This window comes from Salmo salar, chromosome ssa29 (assembly GCF_905237065.1).
Source record: "Salmo salar chromosome ssa29, Ssal_v3.1, whole genome shotgun sequence".
Lineage (NCBI taxonomy): Eukaryota > Metazoa > Chordata > Actinopteri > Salmoniformes > Salmonidae > Salmo > Salmo salar.
Window position 1 is genome coordinate 20,555,025 of NC_059470.1, and position 23,159 is coordinate 20,578,183.

General features: G+C 42.0%; 1 long non-coding RNA gene across 1 annotated transcript in view; it reads left to right on the top strand.

The window, feature by feature from the left end:
• The window catches only part of LOC106590319 (uncharacterized), a 30,747-nt gene extending 10,761 nt beyond the window's left edge, over positions 1-19,986 (top strand). The window contains exons 2-3 of the long non-coding RNA XR_001325034.2: positions 18,694-18,754; positions 19,348-19,986. This is a non-coding gene — a long non-coding RNA (uncharacterized lncRNA). The remainder of the gene's footprint in view (positions 1-18,693; positions 18,755-19,347) is intronic.
• Positions 19,987-23,159: the final 3,173 nt, after the last annotated feature.

Consider the following 23,159-nt stretch of genomic DNA (forward strand, 5'->3'; position numbering starts at 1 on the left):
GTCTCAAGGAAGCTCATCTGCGTCGTCCTCATCAGGGTCTTGACCTGACTGCAGTTCGGCGTCGTAACTGACTTCAGTGGGCAAATGCTCACCTTTGATGGCCACTTCGCACGCTGGAGATGTGTGCTCTTCGTGGATGAATTCCGGTTTCAACTGCACCAGGCAGATGGCAGAAAGCGTGTATGGCGTCGTGTGGGCGAGCATTTTGCTGATGTCAATGTTGTAAACAGAGTGCCCCATGGTGGGGTTATGGTATGGGCAGACATAACCTACGGACAATGAACACAGTTGTATTTTATTGATGGCAATTTGAATGTACAGAAATACCATGACAAGATCCTGATGCCCATTGTTGTGCCAATCACCCGCCGCCATCACCTTATTTTTCAGCGTGATAATTCACGGCAACATGACGCAAGGATATGTACACAATTCCTGAAAGCTGAAAATGTCCCAATTCTTCCATGGGCTGCATACTCACAAGACATGTCTCCCATTAAGCATGTTTGGGATGCTCTGGATTGACGTGTACGACAACACGTTCCAGTTCCCCCCAATATTCAGAAACTTCGCAAACATAGTCAACTTAAAATGATGAAATTGTTAATTCAACTAGAAATTATTATTTGTTCATCTTACCTACAAAAGGCTGTGGAACTAGTTACACACACATAGTCATTTTAACATACAATGTTTTCAACTTACATATTTGACACACATGATTACATTGTGCTTGTTCATTTATACAATAAATATTATTCAACATTTCATCATCTGAGATTCGAACCAACAACCTAGGTTCATGGTATTCTGATCTTCCTGCTATGCCATAATGTCTGAGACAATTTGAGCAAACACATCATTTTAAGTTGACTTTATTCAGAAACAAATGATTGATTAAGCAAATTTTGGGCTACCGTAGACCTATAGCTCTCTCTGCCATCAAAACGTCAAAATATTTTGTCATATACTGTATTTAAGCTTGTAAGAAAGATTAAGCTATAAATAACCAGACCGGTGAAGGAAAAATACATAAACCTGAAAGCTACTTTATTATTCACATTTAGATTACTCAAACATGAATGTAGTGTTGCAGTGTTTGCAAGCCACTGTATGTCACTGTATGCCACTTAATCTCTTTTGAAACCTAGAAATGCACTCATCATAAGCCTAGTATTTCTATTTTATACACTTTGATCATGTCAACTTAGGTTTAGGCTAATGTCTTGAGCAATCTTTTTGGATATTTATTATAAAGACCAAATATATAGTTAGTAAATTGGCCGAGTAGGTTGTTGTCGAAAGAACACACGTCATTTTCAGTCATGATGACTGGAATTGGTTCACACCACAAACATGGAAAGATGATTGTTTAAAAATCCCAGTCTCACTATTATGAGAAAAAAAGATCACTGTACCAACTTGCCCAATAAAGTTTATTTTTGTTTATTTTAGAATAGCTTTATCTAAAATGTTTTTTAGTTCATCTTAAAATCTCTGTAATTCAAGCTGTCACAAAGTTTTTTTCTGGCTTGCTTGCTTAGTTCTGCACTTCCATTTATGTGTAAGTATTAAACATCACTAGTTCCCTTGAACCTCCGAGTGCATGCAGACTTGTACTGCACGTAAGGACTGAAGGGTGGTGGGTGTTTGAATGTTTTGTGAGATTGTGCTCCGCTTCAGCATAGCTTTTGGGAAAGAGCTTTTCTGCACTCGGAACGTGTAGGGGGGGGGACGAAGTCTGTCAAGCATGATATATTTAATATGCATAGAGAAGAAAGAAAGAAAGACTTTTAGCAGAATGTTCTGCTTTCTTTGAATGCATCATGCCTGCTGCTTGTGATAAAACAAGAAACTAATGTGTCCTCAAAAGATTATGTCTACGAGGCAGGGAAGGGAACGCAAGGAATCCATCTTGGGTTCGGAGTCAAATTGTGCAAAGAAGTGGAATGATTGTTAAAAGGGCACCGCAAATAATTATTAAAAATGGGCCTTGGGTCATCATTAGGGCATGATCTTATGAAAATTGGGACCATGGGGACCATTTAGAGAACATATTGTTCACCAATAAGGATTGTCTCTAGCATGGAACAGCCGCATTTCTTGACAAGGATTTATTATGCTTCTCTTGACAGGCCGCAAGTTTCCTCTTTGATTAGCACACTGTGAGCTCTCGCAAACGCTTTAGGAAAAGAACAATTGGACAACTGTAGGAAATAGGAATGATGAAACTTTATGCTAAAAATAGGCTACAGCGTCAGCGCTTTGATGGCGGGGCCTGTCCCTGCCGGGTCAAGTGCCCTCGGCTGCAGTGTGTCATAGAGCTTGACTGGGTGACATGTATGAGATATACTACTGCTCCATGGCAGTGGCAGGGCCCTGTTCATTGGACCATATTGCCTGTTCAGTGATTGACAAATGCAGTGCTTGCTTTTGACTCGTCTGGAACCTAACACATGGTTGTTGCTCCTTTTCCTAGAGGCAAGAGTCTATTGTGCAGATAGATTTACGAATATCATCAGCAGTGCCATTGATAGTCTATGCAGTTATTCTATATACAGCTAGAAACAATAGAGCTAGGACACACATCACTTTGGTGATTGAAATAGGGATGTATAAATGATAGTCTTAGGCCTAGTGATTGAAATAGGGATGTATAAATGATAGTCTTAGGCCTAGTGATTGAAATAGTTATGTATAAATGATAGTCTTAGGCCTAGTGATTGAAATAGGGATGTATAAATGATAGACTTAAATAGTGATGTATAAATGATAGACTTAAATAATGATGTAGAAATGATAGACTTAAATAGTGATGTAGAAATGATAGACTTAAATAATGATGTAGAAATGATAGACTTAAATAGTGATGTTGAAATGATAGACTTAAATAATGATGTAGAAATTATAGACTTAAATAGTGATGTAGAAATTATAGACTTAGGCCTAGTGATTGAAATAGGGATGTAGAAATTATGGACTTAAATAATGATGTAGAAATGATAGACTTAAATAGTGATGTAGAAATTATAGACTTATGCCTAGTGATTGAAATAGGGATGTAGAAATTATGGACTTAAATAGTGATGTAGAAATGATAGACTTAGGCCTAGTGATTGAAATAGTGATGTAGAAATTATAGACTTAGGCCTAGTGATTAATATAGTGATGTATAAATGATAGAATGCGGCCTAGTGATTGAAATAGGGATGTAGAAATGATGGACTTAAATAGTGATGTATAAATGATAGACTTAGGCCTAGTGATTAATATAGTGATGTAGAAATTATAGACTTAGGCCTAGTGATTAATATAGTGTTGTAGAAATGATAGAATGCGGCCTAGTGATTGAAATAGTGATGTATAAATGATAGACTTAAATGGTGATGTATAAATGATAGACTTAAATAGTTATGTATAAATGATAGACTTAGGCCTAGTGATTGAAATGGGGATGTAGAAATTATAGACTTAGGCCTAGTGATTAAAATAATATAGATTCAATCAGCTCTTGGTTGGATTTAGCTTCCTCCACTGGACAATGACCCCATCTATTCAGTAAGTATGCAATTAATTGGCTGAGAAGGGGGTGCAGTGATTACAATAATTATGAAACCCCCTGAGACCCCTTCTGTCCCTTAGCAAGAATTCTACGGAGATGGCGTAATGACAGTTGGAGGTTGTCGTCGTTTGACGGACACTGCAATCTACTGATGCTAAACTCAGTTAATCATCTCTCTGGATAACTGTTGTGTGATTTCAGCAGTGTGTTTGGAATTGAAATGTATTCAAGTGACTCCCTTAGCTTTAATCCTCAACTAGACATGCTACACTGACCTAAAGATCAGAGTGGACCGTCACCTGCCTTTTAAGTTTAAAAGGGGTGTAATGTTCACCCTGTGTGTTTAACTCCAGTATCTTTTAAACTTTTAATGATCTATTTTCCCCAAGTTAATGATTTAAGGCTAAGTTTACTACTGTGTGTGTTGTATTACCATATTAACTTACCTTGTAAGTGGGGAAAACTGAAGGTCTGCCTTCACTTCCGCTCGCTCTCTCTCTCCATCTCTCTCCATCCACCCATTTCTCTCTCTCTCCACCCATTTCTCTCTCTCTCCACCCATCTCTCTCTCTCTCCACCAATCTCTCTCTCTCTCTCCCTCTCTCCATCCACCCATCTCTCTTCTCGCTCTCTCTCTCCCCTCTTATCAGTCACTCATTATCTGTCCTGACAGAGACTGGATGAAGCATCACATGTCAAGTCAAGGTTTTATTCCATTATTTTAATTGCATTGAAAAGGGGAGCTCTGAATTAAATTCCTAATATAAGATTGAGGTTGGATGAAAACTCTGTTTACTGTAAAGATGAATGGCACGATGAGTAATTGTGCAGTATTTGTTTAAGCAGAGAGGGAAAGTACATAAACGTGAGGGGAAAATGTACAGTTAATGCGTGCTGTCAGTGTCAAGCAGGTTTGTTCATTCTTATGGCACAAGCCTTTTTGCAGACAGCAGCTCAAGCATGACCACTATGATCACAGGCCTCTGTTTGTATATACACATGAACAATGAGGTGAACTATAGCATTTTACAGGATATACATTCCCCAATCTCTCAGACTAGGCAGTGTCATATTTAGGATTGCGTAGTCTGTATATATGGCCATTGTTGTAACCATGTTGCAGTGTTTGCCATTAGCGCCAGGCTTCGGCTAATCAACCTGTTAAACTCATTTTCAACAGTCTATTTTTTCCACTTCATATTAACTAGGCTACTTTTCGTTTAAAAGTTTCAATTCGCTAGTCCGTCGAGCCCTCTCATGGTAAAATGAACGATATACATATTCTAGCGATCTATTAATAGGATAGGTGCCTGTTGGTCACAAAGCGAGCAATGTCAGGTAAACGCAACCTGCTGTCTGTCCCGCCTCCCGGTACAATTTGTGCGCTTTGTGGTTGGTTGCAGTCAAATGTCTTTACGTGGGGGGGGGGCATGATGCTTGTGAATTTGCATGTCAAAATCCACTTAGCCTAGTTATTGTTTTCTGGCACATTCATTTATTTTACATGCAGAGTTGTGGCACATAGGCATGTTTGGCCTACTGTGCTTTTATTGACAACTGGACAGTAAGTGTTGACTAGTTTATAAAATGTGTCAAACTTACTGAATAAAGTCGATCTCCTATATCCCTTTTCCATTCATAAATCATGCAGCGTTTTCCAGCCATTATTATGAACCGTCCTTCCCTCAGCAGCCTCCGCTGATTTACATGGTATCGCATCCCGACAAGTAAACCAAAATATTTTCTAGGTTTCCTTTCGTAGATGTCAGACAGTGACGTTAAAGTGAGCGACTCCCGTCAGTCAGTACATGCACATCAATATCCCGTTGTTATTCGGGATACTCAAGTATTCTGTTTTTGAGTTGACACGTAAACATCATATCCCGTTGACCATAACCCTTACAAAGCTTGTATCCCGGTTATGATAAACCCGGTTAAGATGCCTGGGATATGCTGATCTTAGACGGGATACTGTGGCATTTAAACATCCCGTTTAACGTTGTTTTTCGCGGTCTGCGCAGGCTCCGTTTCGCATACCATGGGTGTCGTGTGATGATGTTTTCATCTGATTGTCAAGTAAATGACTTCAAGAATTAGGCTACCTGCGCAGTTCGATCTACCACTACTTTCATCCTTAATTTAGACAACTTCCTGCTTATAATTTCTGGCATTGGGTAGGACATATTATAATTTCTGACATTTGGTAGGCTATTTTTGTCAACTATAGTTAGATACATGCAGCTTCTCTTCTGTCATAACTTGTTGCCCCAGAAGACTAAATAAAGTAGTGCTCACGAGAATAATGTCTTACATTAATAGAATGAATGCATTAGTAATAGTTAACACTGGTAAAGTTGTCTGTTTCGTTTAGGGACCTGGGAGAAAACGCAAACTCCAAAACAGTGGAAAACGTCTGTGCAAAATGTCCAAATGTCATCAGTTTGACCAGTTTGAAGGAAATGAAAAGCTGAGAAAAATGATGAAACAGGTTTCTGATAAGACTTCAGTTTGTCTTTGATGCATATTTTAGGTGGTTGAAATACTGTCTGCTTGCATAACAGTGTCAAAGATAACACATTACACTCACACTCACATTTTCTCAAGAGATGCTGAAAGAAAGAAATCATATTTCCACTCCTGTTCCTGAGACAATTAACATTTGTTGTATCATTTTACTGCATGAAATGCATCATTCTGCAGGAGTTAACATTATAGTAGCTCATATGAGAGGTTACAGGCCTACAGTCAGTGTCCATATTTCAGTTACTATTCCATTTAACCAATATGAACTTAAATGAGGAATATTCTGTTTATTCATGGATACAGGGATCCTCGTCATGAGCGGGATATCAAAGGTGCATGTAAACAGCTTATTCCTGAATAAGACCTAAAGAGGGATATAAGCTATTATCCAGAATACTGTGTGCATGTAAACTTGGCCAGTGTAGACTACCGAATCATATCGGTGAGAGAGCAGTTTATTTACGTTGTTACTGATAGGCCTAGGCTTTTTAGCAATTATCTGCAGAGAAATTATGAAAACATTTGATGAAGTTGGTGAATCATCACTACAGCAATAGGTATTGGAAAGCCTCATTCTGGTCCAAATGTGATAATTAGGGCCCTCACGGAATCCAGGAATTAAAACAGAATTAAACAATAATCAAAAATGTTTTGACCTTAATAGGGAATCAACTAAATGTAGGCCTATTGAACATGCTTTAATTTGCCCAAGTTTATCATAAGACATGAACAGAATGCATCAGTGATTTTGTATTTCCTGCAACTTTCTGAAGGAATGAGAACGACTGTGTGTCTGTGCGAGTCTACCATTTTGTGTAGCCATTAGCTTTGATGCTAAAAAAACAGTCTTCTGGTAGATGGAACGGGTTATTCCAAAACCTTCTCAGTTAAATGTTAACTACAAAGTAGCCTACGCTTATCTGGCAGAATGATATCATCATTATTTTCATCAATCCAGTGGGTATTTGTTTTGCAAACTCGATCATCACATGTGCCCTACAAAACATGCTAAACAACAGCCTCTTGCTAGGTGCTCACTTAAATAAAGGGTAACTACACCCCAAAAAACGTGAGAGAAAAAAACAGAAACCTGGAAATCCAAAACGGAAAAAACAGAATTTGGGAAACAACTAAACAGAATCAGGCAAGAAATGATCTGGCCTTCCGAACGATAATGTTCAATTAAAGGGTAGGAAGCATGAGATTTTACTCAACAATTTAACAACACAGTGTGGTCAAAGACTCAGTAACGTAGTTGTAGTAACGATCTGGTTACCTATAAGTGCAAACATAGTTATGTTTTTGGGTTATTGCATATTTATTATCTTATTTCTGGATATCTTCCACCCACAATGTATTATTTCTCAACATCATATGGAGGATCTACTTTGTGCTACCGAGTTCATATTCTAGCTCGGTAGCTAACTCAAGCTGGCTAACGTTAGCCACTAGCCATACTAGCAGGTAATTACATTCCAGACCATGTGTTGCAGTTGGTGAGCTACAATCCACCAATCACAGGAAGTGTGATGTAAACAAGGAGCAAATGTGGCCATGCTGCATGCTTTTTATGGACTTTGTGACTGTGTTATCTAGTGGAAACCATTTAGCATGGCAGGCTTTGGTGCCTAATTACCTGCATGCTCTAATTTTGTAGTACCTCGTCTGTTCTCCTTTTTGTTTTGTAAATGTTTTGGCATGTTCTATGTGAAGTAGGCTACGGGAGTTTTGTAACTTTTTCATCTTAGCTTAGTGCTAGCGCACTAGATGACAGACATCTGGAATCTATCTATTTTGGATTTCCCTGACTCTCCTTCAGCTGGTGAAGCACACTCCTCCTAGCTTAATAGCTAACTCAGCGTGCACGGTTTTAAAAGTTTTACCATTGGATTGGCCCCAGCCATCAATCTGTAAGTCTCTGCTTTCTCTTTGCTTCGATCTGTGGTTATATTTTAGTTGTGTTGTGTTCTAGCTGTTCTCCAGTAGTTGGACTCTAGCTTTCCAACCATAACTATGGTGGTTGGCTAAGATGGCTAGGCTAATAGCTAAATAGCTAACGTTAGCTGGCTGGCTAGCTTGTAACTGCATTAGCTAATAACCTTTTGATAACTGGTTAGATGGTGTTATGTACAGTATTTCCAAAACTTTTGTTTACTTTAATGTAGCTGTAAGCTAGGTGTTGATAGCAACTGATTGACTTATGTAGTGGTAATGTCACGTTAGCAGGGCTAGTAGGGCTAATGTTAGCAGGCTAGTTGGCTTGCAACCTTGCAAGTTGATTTGTAATAATACATTCATAAAGTATTTGCTCATAAGTTGGCTGAACATTTATTTGAGGCCAGTAGTCATAAGTGCAAATTATTTGGTTTAATTTTAAGTTATACATTTTAAGTTATTTCTGTTTACATTGTAGGCAATACGCTGGCTTGCCGTTGTTAAAATGGCGCCAGAGAAGAAGGCAGACGTTTTACTTGCCCCCAACCGATTGTGTTTTTTTGTTCGTTTTTTGTACTCCTCAATGCCATCTGAACATAATTCTATCCTCCTGATTCCTGCTTACAAGCAAAAATTAAAGCAGCAGGCACCAGTGACTCGGTCAATAAAAAAATGGTCAGATGACGCAGATGCGAAGCTACTGGACTGTTTTGCTAGCACAGACTGGAATATGTTCCGGGATTCTAACAATGGCATTGGGGAGTACACCACATCAGTCATTGGCTTCATCAATAAGGGCATCGATGACGTCGTCCCCACAGTGACAGTACGTACATGGATTACAGGCAACATCCGCTCTGAGATAAAGGCTAGAGGTGCCGCTTTCAAGGAGCGGGACTCTAACCCGGAAGCTTATAAGAAATCCCGCTATGCCCTCCGATGAACCATCAAACAGGCAAAGCGTCAATACAGAACTAAGATCGAATCGTCCTACACCGGCTCCGACGCTTGTTGGATGTGGCAGGGCTTACAAACCATTACAGACTACAAAGGGAAGCACAGCCGAGAGCTGCCCAGTGACACGAGCCTACCAGATCAGTTAAACTACTTCTATGCTCGCTTCGAGGCAAATAACTCTGAAACATGCATGAGAGCACCAGCTGTTCCGAACAACTGTGTGATCATGCTCTCCGCAGCCGATGTGAGTAAGACCTTTAAACAGGTCAACATTCACAGAGCCGCAAGGCCAGATGGATTACCAGGACGTGTACTCCAAGAATGCGATGACCAACTGGCAAGTGTCTTCACTGACATTTTCAACGTCCGAGTCTAATATCAACATATTTTAAGCAGACCACCATAGTCCCTGTGCCCAAGATCACTAAGGTAACCTGCCTAAATGACCTCCGACCCTTAGCACTCACATCTGTAGCCATAAAGTGCTTTGAAAGGCTGGTCATGGCTCACATCAACACCATTATCCCAGAAACCCTAGACCCACTCCATTTTGCGTACCTTCCTAACAGATCCACAGATGATGCAATCTCTATTGCAGTCCACACTGCCCTTTCTCACCTGGACAAAAGGAACACCTATATGAGAATGTTATTCATTGACTACAGCTCAGCGTTCAACACCATAGTGCCCTCAAAGCTCATCAATAAACTAAGGACCCTGGGACTTAACACCTCCCTCTGCAACTGGATCCTGGACTTCCTGACGGGCCGCCCCCAGGTGGTAAGGGTAGGTAACAACACATCCGCCACGCTGATCCTCAACACAGGGGCCCCTCAGCGGTGCGTGCTCAGTCCCCTCCTGTACTCCCTGTTCACTCATGACTGCAGGCCAGGCATGACTCCAACACCATCATTAAGTTTTCCGATGACACAACAGTGGTAGGCCTGATCACCGACAATGGCGAGACACCTTATAGGGTGGAGGCCAGAGACCTGGCCTGTGTGGTGCCAGGACAACAACCTCTCAACATGATCAAAACAAAGTAGAGGATTGTGGGCTACAGGAAAAGGAGGACCGAGCACGCCCCCATTCTCATCGACAGGGCTGTATTGGAGCAGGTTGAGAGCAGGTTGAGCACACCAAGACAGTTGTGAAGAGGGCACGACAAAACCTATTCCCCCTCAGGAGACTGAAAATATTTGAGATGGGCCCTCAGATCCTCAAAAGGTTCTACAGCTGCACCATCGAGAGTATCCTGACTGGTTGCATCACTGTTTGGTATGGCAACTGCTCGCCCGCCGACCGCAAGGCACTACAGAGGGTAGTGCGTACGGCCCAGTACATCACTGGGGCCAAGTTTCCTGCCATCCAGGACCTCTATACCAGGCGGTGTCAGAGGAAGGCCCTAAAAATTGTCAAAGACTCCAGCCACCCTAGTCGTAGACTGTTCTCTCTGCTACCGCACGGCAAGCGGTACCGGAGTGCCAATTCTAGGTCCAAAAGGCTTCTACCCCCAAGCCATAAGACTCCTGAACATCTAATCAAATGGCTACCCAGACTATTTGCATTGCCCCCCCCCCTTTACTCCGCTGCTACACTCTGTTATCATCTATGCATAGTCTCTTTAATAATCTACCTACATGTACATATTGCCTCAGTTGCCTCGACTAACTGGTGCCCCCGCACATTGACTCTCTATCGGTGTATATAGTCTTGCTATTGTTATTTTACTGCTGCTCTTTAATGACTTGTTACCTTTTTTTCTTATTCTTATTCTTATTTTTTAAACTGCATTGTTGGTTAGGGGCTTGTAAGTAAGCATTTCACTGCCTGGTGATAATGTGGGTTATTTACTTAATTTTAGTTTTTTAATAAAATACATAATTTAAAAAACAAACAGCATTGTGGCAATTCATATCTTGTATTAAAACTGTAAATAAGACTTTGATCTCAAGAGAAGACGGGTTAAATGTTAATAAAAGGTTTAATGTTCTCTTATTTAGAAAATAGTCCTGATCATATACAGTGCATTCGGAAAGTATTCAGACCCTTTGACTTTTTTCAAATGTTGATACATGTTGATACGTAGCCTTATTCTAAAATGGATTAAAAAAAAAATTCCCTCATCAATCTACACACAATACCCCATAATGACAAAGCGGGCTGTCATGTGCCTTTTACTGAGGAGTGGCTTCCGTCTGGCCACTCTACCATAAAGTCCTGATTGGTGGAGTGTTGCAGAGATGGTTGTCCTTCTGGAAGGTTCTCCCATCTCCACAGAGGAACTCTAGAGCTCTGTCAGAGAGACCATTGGGTTTTTGGTCACCTCTCTGATCAAGGCCCTTCTCCCCCGATTGCTCAGTTTGGCTGGGCGGCTAGCTCTAGGAAGAGTCTTGGTGGTTCCAACCTTCTTCCATTTAAACATGATGGAGGCCACTATGTTCTTAGGGACCTTCAATGCTGCAGACATTTTTTGGTACCCTTCCCTAGATCTGTGCCTCGACACAATCCTGTATCAGAGCTCTACGGACAATTCCTCAACCTCATGGCTTGGTTTTTGCTCTGACATGCAGTGTCAGCTGTGGGACCTTATATAGACAGGTGTGTGCCTTTCCAAATTATGTCCAATCAATTGAATTTACCACTGGTGGACTCCAATTCAGTTGTAGAAACATCTCAAGGATGATCAATGGAAACAGGATGCCCCAGAGTTCAATTCCGAGTCTCATAGCAAAGGGTCTGAATGCTTATGTAAATAAGGTATTTCATTTTTTTTATATATACATTTACAAACATTTCTTATAAACCTTTTTTTCTTTGTCATTATTAGGTATTGTGTGTAGACTGCTGAGAAAAAAATCTATTTAGTACATTTTAGAATAAGGCTGTAACGTAACAAAATGTGGAAAAAGTCAAGGGGTCTGAATACTTTCCGAATGCACTGTAGGCCTGGACCTGTATGACATTCAAAACAACTAACAATACGCTGAATTCATACATTTTCAGCAGTGATGGATAAAGTACAACATTTTCAAATAAAAGTAAAGACAAATAAAAAATAAATATATATATATTTATAATTAAATATATATGGGGGATTGGAAATGATGTAAACAATTAAACTGATAGATTGTGGCTTCTATCTGCAATATTAAAGCGGATCTACCCCCTAAAAAAGTAAAAATTAAAGTCACCCAGTAAAACACTACTTCAAATCAAATCAAATCAACAACAAAAATACTACTTGAGTAAATGTATCTGGTTTAAAATATTTTTAAAGGGAGACTTCAGGATTTTGACAATGAGGCCCTTTATCTACTTCCCCAGATTCAGATGAACTTGTGGATACCATTTTCATACAGTTTGAAGGAAGTTGCTAACTAGTGTTAGCGCAATGATTGGAAGTCTATGGGTATCTGCTAGCATACTAGCAGATACTCATAGCAGATACCAATAGAACTCCCGTCATTGCGCTAACGCTAGTTAGCATTGGCGTGCGAGAATACCTCAAACTTCCTTTACACTGGACACAGATACATAAAAGATACAAGTTCATGTGACTCTGAGGAAGTAGCAGATACCAATAGAACAGGGCCTAATTGCCAAAATCTCGACGTATGCCTTAAGTACAGTGGTGGGAAAAGTACTAAATTGTCATACTTGAGTAAAAGGAAAAAGTTAAAGTAAATGCTATACATAAAATACCTTATATTAAGCAAACCAGACACCATGATGTTCTTGTTTTAAAAATGTACGGACAGACGGTGGAACATTTTCACACTCTGTCAAAATTTACAAATGCAGTATTTGTGTTTAGTGGGTCCCCCAGGTCAGAGGCAGTAGGGATGACAACGCGTATATTGATAGGTGCGTGTATTAGACCAATTTGCTGTCCTACCTGAGCATTCTAAATGTATCAAGTAGTTTTGGCTGTGAGGGAAAATGTGTGGGAGTAAAAAGTACATAGTTTCTTCAGAAATGTAGTGGAGTAAAAGTAAAAGTTGTCAAATAGGTACATACAGATACAGATACCCCAAAAAACGACTCAGATAGTACTTCAAAGTATTTTTACTTGAGTACTTTACACCACTGATTTTCAGTAATTTAAATTGTCATGTCTATCTACACAACACCAAAACAAACGTTTCCAATCAAAAAAGTCACCAAAATAGAGTTCCTTCGGCAAAACAAATCGGAGATGATAAACAATAACTGACTTGGAAGTGGGTCTGTAAGATGGGTCGGTAAGATGCAGTGTGGCTGAACTCTGAGGCTGTTTCAATTGCCACTTTTCCCTGTGGTCTGTAGGTAATAGGGTGGAGCTTACTACTGTCTCCATATAAATATATTTACTAGAATGGTCAACCCCATTCAAGTCAATGTTCTGTGATTGTATATCTATGACAGAACCAACCCTGAAAGTGCTGATTGACCAGGGAACAACTCTACCAGTTGATTACATGGAAGGTTTTAAATGTCAGAGTAAGACTGGCTGGTTCACTGCAGCATCCTTCAAAGTGAATGACAAATACTGCCTTCACAATCATTCAATCCCTTTACCGCCGATTCACCTCTGTAGGCTCTTAAGGCCCTCAGTATTTGACTTCTCTCACCCCATAAAAATTTTATCAGATGATACTCCTTCAATCCATGAACAGTGGCTCAACTCTAGCTTTTGATTACATGGAAGGTTTTAAATGTCAGAGTAAGACTGGCTTGCTCACTACAGCATCCTTCAAAGTGAATGACAAAGACTGACGTAAAATGAATAGTCAGTCAAATCATAGTAGACAGATGTGCTCGTTGAAGAATCCTAATTTGAGCAGGTGTTAAACGTCTGCTTGCCTACAGCATACGCATCGAGCTCGCCCTCTCCTTCCGCAAAACAAGTTGTGAAGTTACACCCTTCAACATGTGGAGTTAAAGTCGTTCATAGCTCGCGGGTACCTAAAAACAAAGAGTATGTTGAGAGCTATATTTCGAAATAGGATTTGAGAGAGAGGCAAATTGGTAATTAGTTGCTGTGAGTGTCTCGACATGCAAACGATCATTACAATCCTGCTTATGACTCGGCTCTGGCTCCCCAAAGCCTCTTTTATTAATTTAGCTCTCAGGAACCATCAATAAACAGGCTGAGTAAGCTGTTAGCCTAAACGATGAGCACAAATGAAGGGCTATGCTAAATGTGTTGAGTGCACCTGTGATAGGGTAGCAGCAGCACTGCAGTAGGATGATGATCAGCTTGGTTTGAGAGAGCATGCAACGGCTGAGTAAGGAAACACCAAGGTTTTAATTTACAAAGGTTAGAAGGTTAAAAGAATTTCACATGTTCACACAAGCTGTTCACTAAACAGATTCCTTAGAGTAGCAGCTAAAGTTCAGATATAGAACTGCAGATAGCTCTCTGTAAGGCCCAGTAAAAAAAAAGAAACTCCCGTTCCATTGTCATCAATATCAGTAATTATAGAATTAGGCTCAGCGTTCAGTTGAACTGCAGAGCACAGAGCCAGTTGATACTAAGGGAGTTAAGTTACCGTATGTATTGTGAAAGCAGGGAAACCTGTTTTTCACATCACTTCTGTTGTATTAGACCCTGAGGATTTTCCATGCCTTTTTATGAGCAAAAGGTTATCAGCCAGCACCTCTAAAACAGGATAATATGTTGGAATAGAAGGGATCATGCATTCTTCAAAAGCTGTTGATGGTGATAGTGCTATATACGGAGGGGTTCATTAGGAAATATATTCATGTCATGCCCTAAACTGTTTAAAAATGACAAAATCATTTGTTATGACTAATGCTAACCATGTGCATAATGGTTAACATTAGGAATAATGGGAAGAGAGGCAGCATGTTCTAAAATACTTGCAGGCATTTCTGTGTCGGGTGTAGACAATGTGCATGCTTAGCATCATTTGTCACATATCGTGTTCTATCTCCTGGCACGATGAAATTGCTCTGAACTTTAAATTCTGTCTCTTTTTTTCCTCATGAGGTCAGTGTCTTGCATCAGAATTCTGCCCCCTGGTTGCATTGCATAATACCAGTCAGCCCCGGTTACTTCCAAATGAAAAGAAAAAGACAGAAACTTCCAAATTAATTTATAGTTACCCACCTTACAGGTAACTGAGTTTAATGTAATTACTCGCCGTCATAAATGACTGTAATTGAGAAAAAGCCTACAGCATACATGATAACGAATAGGAAGCTAATGGAAGTGCTAAAAGCCTGTTCAGATTGATGTTGGGAAAATAGCTGTGTGCTGAGAGATGGGCAATTCCAGCAAATACTAGGACCGGCCCTGGCTCACTGTAGCTTGTAGTAACTCTGCTGCCCCTATATTCCCCTCCATTCAGCATGGCTGATATATTGAAATGAGACCCCCATTACCTCTAAGTAGTTTTACCAAAATTTCTGCCATTCTACAAATTAGCCAATTTGACAAATTAGACGTTAGCCAGTCCTAGGGTCAAAAGGTCGGCGGGAGTAAATACAGGTTTCAAACCTGTACTTAAGAGAATGAATAGTGGTTCTTCTAAAAAGCACTTTAACAGACTTTCAGGCATTTTGTTCTCGAGAGAGGAAATGCTGGATTTTCAGGATGTGTGACATTCCAGTCTTCCATTATAAATGCTCATAATGTTTGATGTTTCCGTGTGAAATGCCGCTCGTCCGTTCTTTCACCTCGGCTGGGAATGAGGCCATCTCTCCTTCTGCTTCACCATGCTGTGGCCTATATACCGTCCTAGATGGACAGTGCACGGTTTAATGTGATAGACAAAATAGCATTAGGCTTTTGGGTCTGCAGCACAGCACTGGAGAGAGAGTGAAGAGAGTGTCGTCAGCCCTGACGAAAGGGGTGGAGTGAGTGAGAGAGGAAGAGAGCGCACTCTAGCATCCATCCGAACTCTTCCACTCCGACGAGTATGTAGTAGGGTAGACGGACATATGGGCAACGCTACATTCATTTTAAGGGAGTAAAGTGAATTCCTGATTCCCCCTCCTCCTCGTCGCTACTCGCGCACAAATTGCCCATTCGAATGTCAGCCTGTCTCTTTATCAAACCACTCCAGTGTCTGCCAATGCAGGGGACGCTGAGAGAAAAACACACACACCCCATCTCCAACAACTCTGGTGTGATCCGGGAGAGAGTCTGCAGCAGCAGTGTGCGTATTAGTAGAGGATGATGGTTTTCCGACAGGGTCACAGTCGGACACACAGCAAAAATCTATAGAGCTTTGTATGGGCCTGACCCACATACAGCAGAGCAGGCGGACCAGGGTTATTTCATTACGTGGGGTTTGTGCCCCAGTAGCTGCATTATTGGCCAGGCTGGCCCAGGCCATACAGATACAGCCATACAGGGCCAGGGGAGGCAGTGCAGTGGTGGGAGTTCACACAAGCACGCCCTGCCTGCCGCCTGACTTCACTGTCACTGATTACAAGTGACGCAGAGTTAATAAAAGAGCAAAGCTGACTGTCAGGCCGGATTAGGCTGCGCACCCAGACAAGACAAAGAGGAGAGCAGTGGACATTATTCATGGTCATTAACTGGGTTGAGTTGGGGATTTCAGGGGCCTTACCTGGGCTGTGGGCGGCTCAGTGCAAGAGCATTTTTTGACGGTTTAAAACACGGATTTTACTAGAATGCTAAGATGTAAAAGCAACTGTAATTGGTTATGTTTAACGGCCTAGTGCGGTGGATTTTACTTTTTTTTCACACATACATGCACACACATTCACATACTCATCGTATATGCTGCTGCTACTCTGTATATCATATATCCTGATGCTTAGTTACTTTACCCCTATACATACAGCATCTACCACTCCAGTATCCCTGCACATTGTAAATATGGTATTGGCACTGACCCTGGAACTGACCCTGTATATAGCTTACTTACTTTCTCGTGTTCTTCTTATTTCTATTTCTTGTGTGTTTGTATGGTACTTGACTTTATTTTATAGTACTATAATGTATATTGATATTGATTACTGCATTGTTGGGAAAGAGCTTGCAAGGAAGGCATTTCACGGTACTTGTGCACGTGACTTTCCTATCGTGTATCATTGAACACAACACAATCCAATAAGCTGTGGTATATGTACTTAGCTGTTTTAAGACTTATGTACAGCACAGCTGGTCAGGATTCTCATGGCGGCCCCAATTGGTTTGTTTACAGTAGCCAAGTCCTATGTGTTTGTTGAAAAAACATTTTTCAGCAATTTCATATTAGATTATATCATACCAGATTTTGAGCTGATAAAGTAAATACTGTATTTTGAGACTTCTCTTTACACAATGCAACACAGGTCTTGCAGGGCTATTGGTCCTTTACAGAGGTCCATGTTGAGTAGTACCAAGTTTGGGGTCAATTCAGTTTTCTATTCAGATAGTGAGTTGAAATTCATATTATGAATCCTGGTGCCCCCTTGAAAGTTCCAGTGAAGATTTCCCTTCACGGGAACTAAGGGGCCTAGCCCAAACCATGAAAACAAGGCAGTTAGCATTCTCCTGGCATCCGCCAAACCCAGATTCGTCCGTTGGACTGCCAGATGGTGAAGCGTGATTAATCACTCCAGAGAATGCGTTTCCACTGCTCCAGAGTTCAATGGTGGCGAGCCTATGCTTGGCAGCTTGGCATTGTGCATGGTGATCTTAGGCTTGTGTGCGGCTGCTCGGCCATGGAAACCCATTTCATGAAGCTCTCAACGAACAGTTCTGGTGCTGGCATTGCTTCCAGAGGCAGTTTTGAACTCAGTAATGAGTGTTGCAACTGAGGACGGACAATTATTTTGCGCTTCGGCACTCAGCGGCCCCGTTTTGTGAGCTTGTGTGGCCTACCACTTTGCGGCTAAGCCATTGTTGCTTCTAGATGTTTCCACTTCACAATAACAGAGGTTACAGTTGACCGGGGCAGCTTGGGCAGGGCAGAAATTTTACAAACTGACTTCTTGGAAGGTGGCATCCTATGACGGTGCCACGTTGAAAGTCACTAAGCTCTTCGGTACGGGCCATTCTACTGCCAATATTTGTCTATGGAGATTGCATGGCTGTGTGCTCGATTTTATACACACGTCAACAACGGGTGTGAAACAGCCGAATCCACTAATATGAGGAGTCCACATACCTTTGGCCATGTAGTGTAGCTTAGTAGATATTGCGATCTAAGCGCTTAGACCTAAAGGGGTTTAATAAGACACTGGGGACTGATGCCTCCCTCTGCTATTTCGCCCCCTAGACAGCATCCTCCATCTTCTCTGGGTTTGTAATTTTCTTGGAGTGGGCGAGGTCAAACTTTTGATTTAATATCTGGAGCCTTGATTTACCTCACCTTTACACAATAAGCCATGTCAGGATACATTACAACTTAGATGTTCCTCTATTGTTCTTCCTTCCTTTTCTCTCTGTCTTTCTCTCTGATTCTCTTTCTGTCCGATTCTCTCGCTCTAATTCTCTCTCTTTCTCACATATGATGTTCTCACCAATACATACAGTAACTATCCTGTCACCCAGAGAGTGAGAGAGCTATCGGTCAATAGCATTGTCTAGCACCACAGACCAACACATTCAACGGTCTGCTTGTGGAGAGAGGAAAAAAAGCCTTTTGATCAATACAGCGTCCGGTCACTGCCATCAGTAGAGTGGTCACAACAACAGCCGTTATTGTCATCTGTGTGAGATTAAACACTCTCTGTTTGTTCATTTCATGTAGGCCCAGTCCGAACGGATGTCGTCTGGCAGAAATGAAGCTGAAGAAAAGGGATAGAGGAGAGGTATGGTTTTGAGCAATAATGTAACAGAGTCGCAACAGAGGGAAAAAATAACAATATGACAAATTACACCAAATCGTGAGGAATGAACGGACTAAATTGGTCAAATTACAAACATATGAGGGAAATGGCAGAGCTTTACCTGAGAATAAACATACAGATGTTTTGATTAGATAAACCAACACATTAAGAAAGATGTAACCCAGGTCCCACTGGACTGGAGGCACTTTTGTCTTATCCTCAACTTCCTTATGGTACTCGTAAAAAAAACTCACTGAGGAGTTTGAAGAGACCTGATATTTCAATCAGGACGTCCATTCATTCACTCTCTGATGCTGGAAAACCTGATGTGGTTCATTAATACAGCCCAATTTATTTGATGAAATTACCAATAAAGATCAGCTGTATTTACTTAAAAATCTAACGCTAACCATGTGATGGGGCTGTGTGTGTGTGGTAATTAGAAAAACATGTCACTTGGGCTCTGCTGAGACAGTTGCTCTTCTACAGGCCGCTCCAGGCTACAGGAAACGATGGGCTTAATTGTGTTGGATTCATAAAACGTTACACACATTCCTCCCCTTGATGTTTTTCAGTGGAACCGTGTAGTCGGACAGGACAGAGTGGAAAGGAATGGACATTAAACCACTGGCCCCTCAGCACCAAAACGACCACGCTAAACAAGCTGATATCACATTGGACAAGAATGATAATGGACGTTGCATTCATCAACCAATGGTTTGCGATGAAGGAAGCTGGCCTTGCCAAATCAGAGGGCTCTTATGTCATCCAGAGGTCACGTAACAGGAAGAAGAAGTGAGGTCATCTTGGATTCATCCAGCGTCATCATCACCAAGGACAGCAAGTGAGTCAGATGAATGAGTATAGGCCCCTGCTGTACAGCTCTGTGTGAACGTTATCTCCTCCATTTAACTGAAAACATGGTGCATGCATGTGCCTGTTTACATCTCTCCATTTGTTCGTTTCATTGCTGATTCAGGATATCACTATTTATTTACACTCCAAAGATGTTTTCATCATGGTCTTGCTCTTTAAAACAATGCGCATCACACCCTAGTAGCCAAACCACAAATATCTCTCCCTCCACTTTCCACCTGTCTCTCTTTTGCTTAGCCTCGCCCTCTCTCTCTCTCTCTCTCTCTCTCTTTCTCTCACACTCTCACACACTCGCACACAATGACTCAACTTCTGAGTTTCCACTGCACAGGTACATCGTCTTGACAACAAGGTGAGGATTCGTAAATCATAAATGTTGCCTCTCTTGGCTCTCTGGCAGGAAGGTTGCCTCTACCATTTTCTCTCTCCCCTTTAACATTGTGCATACCAATGATATTATCTCCCAAATAAATCCAAATAAGAGGGGGGGTATGGGCAGCACAGGCGGCGTTTGAAAGACGAGCTAGAGGGAGAAGCAGGAAGTGTGGGATAGAAACACAGTAAATATGGTATCTGTGTCAGTTTAAGTGTTGACAACAGGAAATGTATTAGTGTCACTGTATACTTGTTTCATATTGGTTTGTGCTTAAACTCAGTCTTGTGTTATTTCTAGGTATGGCAAAATAAACACGGTTGTCATTTGTAGTGTATGTAGAGGTGAAAGGTGTGTGTGCGTGTGTGTGTGTAGCAGGCATCCCATTTCTTGTGGAATATTTTTGTTGCATGTGCAGGCTTGCCATTAGAAGAACACAAACCGAGCCATGACACCCATAAACCACCAGAACATCAACTTCACACCGGAGGACTTGATCCGTTCCAACAGCACCTATTGCCACGCTATCAGATCAAACCCATCAAACGTTTGGTACATAGACGGAACCACCGTCAGCATGCCACTGGGCATAAAGCCACTAAGCAAACCATGGCATTTCTAAAGTACTGCAAACAACATGCTGAGTAGGCAATAGCACACCTAAATGAATAACCGTGGCTGTATTAACATGCTTAATTGATGGGAGGGCTACATGAGCTGCGGTGCAAACGCAAGAGGCACGAAAAAGTCTTGGGGTGGTGAAGTCGATTCATTATTCATTTCTTTAATTCAACTAACCGAGGTGGCTAGACGCGGGGCATGCCAGCTCTCAGGGTAGGTAGGTGGTACTAGCCTCTGTCTTGGAGGGAGGGGAGAATAAAGGCATAAATAAAGACTCCTTTAAGGAAAGCTGTTTGTTAATTGGTTTGAACCCTGGTCAGGCCCACTCCTACACGGCGGACCCTAAAGGTGGGTTTGGAATGAGGGTGTCCAGGGAGCGCAGGGCGGGAGGTAATTAATGCAAGCAGGCAACCTTAACAGCCAGACAGGAGGCTATAAAAGGAGGGGTCAGGAGTGGCAGTGCATGTGTGTTCTCAGGAAAAGGGTTGGAGGCATAAATAAAAACACATGCTCTGTGACTACACACAGTCACTGCAACACACACACAAGCTTTTTCTGCTATGAAAAAAAGAGGGCTGGCTGCAACTGGAACCTGCTGCCAAAATCCAGGGGTGTCCCACAAGCCCCCTGGCGAGGCGACTAGGGTTGATCAGTAGATAAAACGTTCCTGTGTGTGTGTGTGTGTGTGTGTGTGTGTGTGTGTGTGTGTGTGTGTGTGTGTGTGTGTGTGTGTGTGTGTGTGTGTGTGTGTGTGTGTGTGTGTGTGTGTGTGTGTGTGTGTGTGTGTGTGTGTGTGTGTGTGTGTGTGTGTGTGGGGTGGGCCCTGGCAGCGAGGTGCCGATTTGCTGACTGCCTCCCCACCACCACCTGCCTCAGCCACACGCCAGCCTAGCCCAGCCCCCCCTGGAGCACACCCCCTCTGGGGAGAGACTGGCTGCCTGACCCCTGGGCCTCCCTTTTCCTGGGTCTGTTTCAGACAGAGGGGGAATAGAAAAAGGGAGAGGGTGTGCTACACTGCACATTGTGTTCACTGGATTCTACACACAACAGCAACCTGCCCAGCTACTGTACAGCAGTCCCTCCCAGGCAAAAAGAGAGCTAGAGAGAGAGCTTGCCTCCCCCTCTGTATCTGTGTGTGCTGAGGGAGCCCAGACTGTGTCCACCTTGAGGCTGAATGGCAGCAGAGAGAATGGAAATTAGTCATTGGTTTTACGAGCAGGGCTGAAGGCTAGCTGACTTTGTGGCATGCTGGACGGGATGTAACCAGGCAGGCAGGCATACAGCGTCCTGGAGATGTCAGCGATTGTGACTGCCGTTTGGATTTCTCATCTTGCTACTCCCCCTGTACACTTACTGTAGCAATAGGTGTGTGTGTGTGTGTGTGTGTGTGTGTGTGTGTGTGTGTGTGTGTGTGTGTGTGTGTGTGTGTGTGTGTGTGTGTGTGTGTGTGCGTTTTTCATCTTGCTCTGCTTTTTATAAATGTGAGTGCTGTTCCACTCAAATTGCTGCCCCAGCATGTTTATCATCATGCAAATCTATTTGATTTACCATAGCTCGGAGCTAGAGAGGAGAGAGGAAAAAGGAGTGAAAAAGAGAGAGAGAGAAAGTGGGCCTGCTCTGCAACAAGCAAAACCTGGCTTCCTCAGAGCTGGCCAATAACCTTCAGGTGAGGAAATATTTCCCCAAGCCATCAAGCCTAACTGACAACTGCCATTTACTGTTAGTTACTTCAGTGTAATTGATGTCAGTGTGTGCAGCTTTCGCTTACTGAGTCTCCCGCCCCACCAAACCCACCAGCTATGTTCAGTCCTATGGCTCAGGGGCTCGCAGTCACTTTCACTTTCTCACAGCCTCCATACCAGACACTTTTTTCTCTCGTTGTCTCAGACACAGACATAAACATAAACACACATTCAGATACACAAACAGAAACACACACACACATATCTCTTTCTCTCGGCTCAAAGGTACTGAACTCATATCCATTGGAACTTGGGGATGTTTTTTACTCTGAGCTACCGTACCTGAGCTTCTTCTTTTCATGCGGAGTTCAAACCAACTCATTGATCCATTTCTGAGCAGAGCTCCCGCGTCAACAACTCAGTCAATATAGCCCATCTGACAGCAAACATTATAACCCAGGTGAGAGTTTTCAACTTCTGCACATCACATCCAAATCAATACAATTATCTTTTTGTTCTTGAGCAGTATGCTATGTGTTTTTTTTTTATTTTTTATAGAAACACATTTTTATATTCCTAACACACCACGGCAAATGTTCAATGACAAGACAATGTCTGGGGATTGGAAGAATTCGTCCCAGCAAACAAATACAGCGGATGCTATTTTTGCTCCTCCAAGATCAGATATTTGGGGCAAGGTGTTCGCGTAGTTTCCTAGTGCAGGGGGCCACTGGGGACTTGTGTTTTGTGCTTTGTCTTCCATTCAGGATAAATGAAAGCCTTTTGCCTTTCCCTCCAAGGAGACCTGTTCAGGCAGAGAGAGTTACTCTACTGT